A 6,419-nucleotide genomic window follows, 5' to 3' on the forward strand; every position below is an offset into this window, starting at 1 on the left:
GTTCCGAGTTGGGGATCGGAGTTGAGGTCCGGAGTCCGCCTCGCGGTCGCGCCTCATGGTTCGGCGTTGGGGATCGGAGTTGAGGTTCGGAGTCCGCCTCGCGGTCCAGCCTCGTGGTTCTGAGTCGGGTATCGGAGTTGAGGTCGGAGTCCGCCTCAAGGTCCCGCCTCGTGATTCTGAGCCCCGGGATCGGAGCCAGGATCTGGAGCCCGCCTCGCGGTCCAGCCTCGTGGTTCTGAGTCCCGGGATCGGAGCCAGGATCTGGAGTCCGCCTCGCGGTCCAGCCTCAGGGTTCCGAGTCGGGGACCAGAGCCGGGGTCCAGAGTCCGCCTCACGGTCCAGTCTCTCGGTCCTGCATAGGGGACCGGAGCCGGGGTCCTTTATCGTTGGGAATCCAAGTCTGGGTGGGTGTTCTGATTTTGACGCTCAGGGGTCCAAGTTCGGGATCGAGGCAGAGTCCGTTGGAGTTAAGATGGGAATTCTGAGTCGGAAATCACAGTCCACGTGGTGGTTCTGAGTCCAGGGTCCGAGTCAGGGATCTGAGTCTGCGCGTGAAGTGCGCCTTCCTGCCTACGTGGCAGATTCCAGGGTCGGCGGTCTGGGGGCGGGATCAGAGCCAGGATTGGAGTTGGGATTCTGGGACTGCGTTGGGTTCCAAGTGAAGGGTGGGGTTACTGTGGGGAGGGGCTGTCTAGAGTCCAAGTTAGAATCTGAGTTCCAAATAGGGGATCCAGGTCGGGGTCCTACTGGGATTGGAGCCAGAGTAGTGCTTCTGAGTAAGAATCTGGAGACTGTGTGTGGAAGGTGTCTGGTTCTGAGGCAGGTCCGCGTGGGGAATCCGACTCGGGGTTTAGGGATTCTCAGTTGGAGATTGGAGTTGGGGTTAGGGGTCCGATTTGGGGATCACAGTCAGAAATTGGAACTGAGGTTTCTAGTTGGGGCGGGGATTCTGAGTCACAGGTCCGCTGGGAGTTGGGGTTTGGAATCATGGGTCTAGGTAGGGGAGGGGAGTAGAGAATAGAAGTCTTGGTCACATCTGGGATTGGAGTTGAGGACTGGAGTCACGGGTCTCAGTCTGGACAGCAGTGGGGACAGCCTGGAAGTTCGGTTCCCCCGACCCCCAACCCCAGTGTTGCTCCAGCACATTAAACTGCCTTTTCTGTAAAATGGGGATGAGTGTCTTCTTCCCACAGGACGGTTCTTGTTATGAAAGGAATGAATTCGTCTACACTGCATAGCTCTGTCCTAGATGGAGAGTCACCCAGTACTGAAACGTGGCTAGAACAGTAATGTCCGCATTTTAGGTGCATTTGCCAGTCCTCTCCATGTTCTGGTGCCCGTGCTGGACCGAGAGCTCCCAGGAGGGACTTTTCTGTTCTGTTCTCTGCTGCCTGCCCCCCTACTCAGCCGAGAGCCTGATACACAGCCTTGCTCGGGCAATACTTGTTGAAGGAAAGCAGGCAGGCAGGATTAACCAGATTTCTATGGTGTCTCAAATGATCCATCTCTGCACCTGTTTTCCAGATACTCACTGGGAGAAAAATTTAAGGATTGGGTTGCTTGATTACAGTTCTATTTTAATGTGTTTCCAAACATGCTAAAGAGAAAAGTGGGCCTGTTTCAGGATTTATGCTCCAGCAAGAGGGATCTTTTTAAATTGGGAATCAGAGCATGTCCAAATTCAAATAAGGGGAGAACACAAGAAAATTATAAACTAGTTCCCTTATGAATGCTGAAGTCCCATGTACACCATTAGCTAACCGAATCCAACAGTGTATTAAACAGTTCTTCAACAAGTGGGATTTCTCCTAGGAATGCAAAGATGATCCAATATCAGAAACTCTATCCGTGTAATTCACCACATTAAGAGACCAGAGGAGAAAAACCATATGGTTCTCTCAGTAGAGACAGAAAAATTATATAGTTTCGGGCCTATGCATGATTTTAGGGCGGGAGGATAGCACTTAGCCAGCCAGGATGAGATACCCTCATGTGATACAGGTTCTGAACCAACACTTGGCTTTTCAGCAGACTGTATCCATCCCTTTCAGAGAAGGAGTAGGCACAGCGGGGCCACCCCAGGCCACAGGCGTCCCCCCGCACAAGGGAAGGGGACGGAGCCAAAGGAGAGGCCCAGGAGAGAGGGAACCGCCCGTCCTGAGAGTGTTGCCTCTGTCGGACAAAGTATTGAGGTCCCCAAAGAACTTTGGTTAACATGGGCTGGATCTGTTGGTAGTTAGTTAGCTCCTTAGAAGTTAAAACTGAGAAACATTTAAAACCAAACCCAGAGCCCTCACAGCACAGATCCCGGCGGGTCACGCTTCCTTTGGAAAACTCTTTAACTTTGTGAGAGTGAGAGCAGAACAGGCAAATAATATCTGAGTATTACGATGAAAGTGGTTTTGACCTTGTGCAAGAGGGCCTCCGGGGCTCCCCGGGGTCCTCAGACCACACTCTGAAAACTGCTGAGCTGCACGAAAAACAGAGTCAACTTTCAGAATGGAAAAGAGACGTGAGCAAAGGTTTTGGATAGAAGATCGATGCCCCTCCTCCCCCCCCCCCCCCCCCCCCAGCACTTGAGCTACAGTGAGTGAGTGAGAAGCAGAATAGAAGTTAAAGCAGTAACACTTACACCCGGTCAGGAATTAACAAAGAAGACTTTTATGGAGAAAACTTTAAAATTCTACTGAAGGATGTAAAGGAAGATCTTTTGATATGGAGAGACATTCCATTCTCTTGGATGGGGCAGCTTAGCTTGAGAAAGGGGTCAGGGTTTTCCAGATCTTTAAGTTTAGTACAACTCTGCTTAAACTTCCAGTTGGAGTTTTTGAGGAACTTGACAAACATATTCTAAAATGTATGTGAAAGGAAAAGATCTGCAAACACCAAGTGCACTTTGAAAAGGGAGAACAGAGAAGGCCTTGTACCAGCAGATCCCGGGGCACACTCCAAGCCTCAGTAACAGGAGCGGCGGGGGACGCCGGCCCAGGAGAGACTCCAGAGGCGGCCTTGCTTCGGGAGGAAGGTGGCCTGAGACAGAGGTGACGCCGCGTGTCCGTGGGGACCACGTAGAGGACGATCCGGGGGAAGCTGGCCCTGAGTGGAGAAATCGGAATGTGGATTCCTACGTGACCGCCTGGAAAAAGCAGGCTCCAACTGGACAAAAGAGTTGATGCCTATTTTCGAGGAGGGGGCGGGGGTGGGGTGGGGAATAACCTGGGGCCTCTGTAGCCTGTGGGGGGCAGGGGGGGTGTCGAACACAGTACCCAGAAAGCACAAACTTCAAAAGTTATGAGCTTGAATACATGCAAATAAAGTATTTCTGTTAAATCAGTCCACTGTGGTGAACTGTTTTTGTCGTGCCTCGAAGACAAGACGCTCTTTTCACTCTCACTCGAGGGACTCTGCCCAAGTTACAGATGACAAACGACACGGTTTTTGAAGCAAAACTGATAAGGGAACAATGGCTAAAATATACTAGAAGGTCCTGCAAACCAGGGAGAAAAAGATAGGAAGCCCGAGAGAACAGTGGCAAGTGATACTAACTGGCAGTTTGGGGGGGTGGGGGGTGGGGGGATACGGGAAGATGCCCACGCTCCTTGAAGCAATCAGAAACGCGGATGACAGCAAGGGGCATGCTTCATAAGAGAAGAATTAGAAAGTAGGATCATGCCAAGTGTTGGCAGCAAGGCAGGAAACAAGCCTCCCTGTGTGCTGCAGGTGGCCATGTGAGACAGGCACAGACGTCCTGGAGAACCTTCCAGCACTTCTTCCTCAAATAAAATATTTAATACCTGCAGCCCAGCAGTTTCCCTCCTGGGTAAACAGCTAGAGCACTCTCAGCAGAACAACGAGGGGCTGTGTGTGTGCAGGCTCAGTACAGCCCTGCCTGTGGGGGTGGGGACTTGGAACCCGGCGCTGTGGTTAGGGGTAAGGACTAGATGTACGCTTCACGGGCCGGAGACATGCGCAAACACGGCGCTGAGGGGCACCGACGCCAAGCAGAGCGAGGGCCTCAGTCCACGGCTCTGCCCCGAAGCTCAAGTGACCACCGCCCAGCCGTGCCACCACACGGTGCATGCATCCCCAGGGCACACGCACAACGGTCTGTCTATACGGCACCGGAGCAGCTGTCTGGGCGGGGGGGAGCGTGGGGGGGCTACAAACGGGGGTCGGGTGGAAAAGCACGGAGAGGAACAGAGCGCTGCCTCCCTCCCACAGACCCTCCCAGGGGGACCGTGTTTCCCGGACTCAGGGCTGCGAGTTAGCCCACGGCCCATGCAGTCGAGTCCCCAGAGCCAAGAAGGAAGGAATGAATGCATGTCCCATCACTCTCCTGCCAGGTACCCTCTAGTGGTTTCTATTTCTAGGAAATCAAATTCAAATTCCATCAGGTTTTACAAGATCCGCCCTGCCCGCTGTCCTCCTGAGTTCCTGTCATGCCAGCCTCCTGCCTCTTTCTCAAACTGGCCAAGTGCCCTGGGACCTGAGCACCAGCCCCCTCTGCCTGGCTGGCCTGTCCCTGTGGGCTCCTGTGACAGGTCCTCCTCCCCTTTCAGGTCTCACCGGAAATGCTGCATGGCAGCTCTATGAGCTGCCCCTGCGGGGGGTGGGGGGGGCGTTAGCGCCCCCCCTAGGTCAACACTAGGTTTCAAGCTCCCACAAACGCACACTACACCACAGTATTTTCTAGTGCCTGCCCTGTCTCCCCCACCAGAAGGGAGGCCTCCCAAGAGCGTGTTGTCTCCTCTACGGGGTCTGCGCACCGGCTGCGTCATGCATTTCTGCTGAATGGCTTCATTGATTTGTTGAATGAAGGAAAAGGCCAGGCCAGGAAAGCGTGCGTCCATTTTCAGAACACAGAAAGTAAGCAGCACATGGGGATCCTCGCTGCTCAGACCAAGAGTTCCCAACTGCTGCGCTGCTGACCTCTGGGGCTGGGTCATGCTTTGTTGGGGCACTGTTTTTTGCCTTTAGGATGTGTAGCAGCCTGCCTGGCCTCTACCCAGTAGACACCAGTCCCTTGTGATAAGCAAAAGTGTCCGCAGACGTTGCCACATGCCCCCTTGGGACTGCCCAAGTGAGGGCCACTGCCTGAGGCCAGCGCTGGGGACGGGATGGCCTCTGCTCTGGCCCTGTAGGCTAGTGGCGCCAGCACCCACAGCCTCACTCTCTCAGGGAGAGACCCTGGCTCAGGCCCGGCCCATTGGAGCACCCCCTTCCCTGGCCGGTAGTATAACCCAAGGTGGGGGGGTGCCTCACATCCCATGGCCTAGTGGGCTGCCAACTGGGGCTGCAGCTGGAACCACCTTCAGCTGCAGACTCCAGCCATTCGGGGCGCGGGCATGTGTGGCTAGTCGGAATCAGAGGTGGCCTGGGCGGAGGTCAGGAAGTCCCTCTCGCCTCCTCTAGTTAGTGCAGACGGATGAGTGAGTGGCCCTTGGTGGACAGCGGATCTGGAAGGTTTGCGATGTGCTGCAGGAGGAGGCAGAGGCATCCTGCCTCAGAGCAGGCCCCATGCAGGGCAGGGAGCAGCCTCTATTCTGTCCTTGCTTCCCTGTGCCTCTTCGGCCTGTGCCGCGTGCCTCCGTGCTGGCCGCCCCAGGGGGACTGGGCCGCAGACCGGAGCCTGGGCGACCGGTCAGCCAGGAGAGCTCACCCACGCCCGCCGGTCTGCCCCGCCCAACTAAAGCCTTTCTCTGGGAGCCTCTCCTGGGGCTGGGCGAGGCCCTAGTTTGCAATTTAAATGTGGCCTCATTTATGGAAGGGTCCTTGCTCCTCCGAAAAGCCTTGGGCTCAGGCTCGCCCTCCCCGGCAGCCGGCCTCAGCCAGGAGAAGAAACTGATCTAATAGGCCTTTCTCCTGCTAATTGTAGCAATTAGTGTCACAGAATGGGGACTCCCTGGGGGGCCAGTGCCGGCACACAGGGCTGTCCCCAGCTCCGCAGGCGGCAGCCCTGCCCTGGCCAACCAGGCCCCCCCCAGCATCCTGGCCGGGCTTCAAGGTGGGGGTGGGGCGCGAGGGGGGGCGGGTGCCCCGGGGAGTTGCAGCAGGGGCGCCCTGGAGCAGTTCAGACCAGCGGCCACACAGGTGACCCTGGCCTGTGACATGGGGCCCTCCCAGAGCCACGCCGCGTGTACCTGAGCGTGCAGAAGGGTGGACGTGAGGAGCATCGAGGGTGTCTTGGAGCAAAGACTTCTGGACTGGGGGCAGGGGAGAGCCATTTTGCAGTGTGGCCGAGGAGAGTCCTTCCCCTCCCCCTCCACAGGGGAGCTCCTGCTCCTTCATTCAGCATGCTCTGAGAGCCCCCGTACTCCGTGCCCATCTGGGAGCACGCACGTGCCACGGTGCCACACGTCTCCGAGCGACACGGGCCACACGTGCCACAGGCCCCTCAGTGACCTAGGTCACACACGTGC

General features: G+C 56.2%; 2 protein-coding genes across 4 annotated transcripts in view; one reads left to right on the plus strand and one right to left on the minus strand.

Moving 5' to 3' along the window:
* The window catches only part of KCNQ1 (potassium voltage-gated channel subfamily Q member 1), a 320,110-nt gene that overhangs the window by 141,579 nt on the left and 172,112 nt on the right, over nt 1-6,419 (minus strand). The gene's annotated exons all lie outside the window — the stretch shown is intronic.
* Nucleotides 1-6,419, plus strand: part of LOC118016182 — a 79,752-nt gene that overhangs the window by 1,082 nt on the left and 72,251 nt on the right. The window contains exon 2 of one of the 3 annotated variants that reach the window (XR_004680770.1): nt 2,819-3,561. The exons of 1 other annotated variant lie outside the window; for it this stretch is intronic. The gene's annotated coding sequence lies outside the window, so the exon portion shown is untranslated. Of the gene's footprint in view, nt 1-2,818; nt 3,562-6,419 lie in introns of those variants that run through there. One more of the 3 variants, XR_004680771.1, reaches the window with a different exon arrangement.

This window comes from Mirounga leonina, unplaced genomic scaffold (genome assembly GCF_011800145.1).
Source record: "Mirounga leonina isolate KUSES-001 unplaced genomic scaffold, KU_Mleo_1.0 Mir_166, whole genome shotgun sequence".
In the NCBI taxonomy this organism is placed as follows: domain Eukaryota; kingdom Metazoa; phylum Chordata; class Mammalia; order Carnivora; family Phocidae; genus Mirounga; species Mirounga leonina.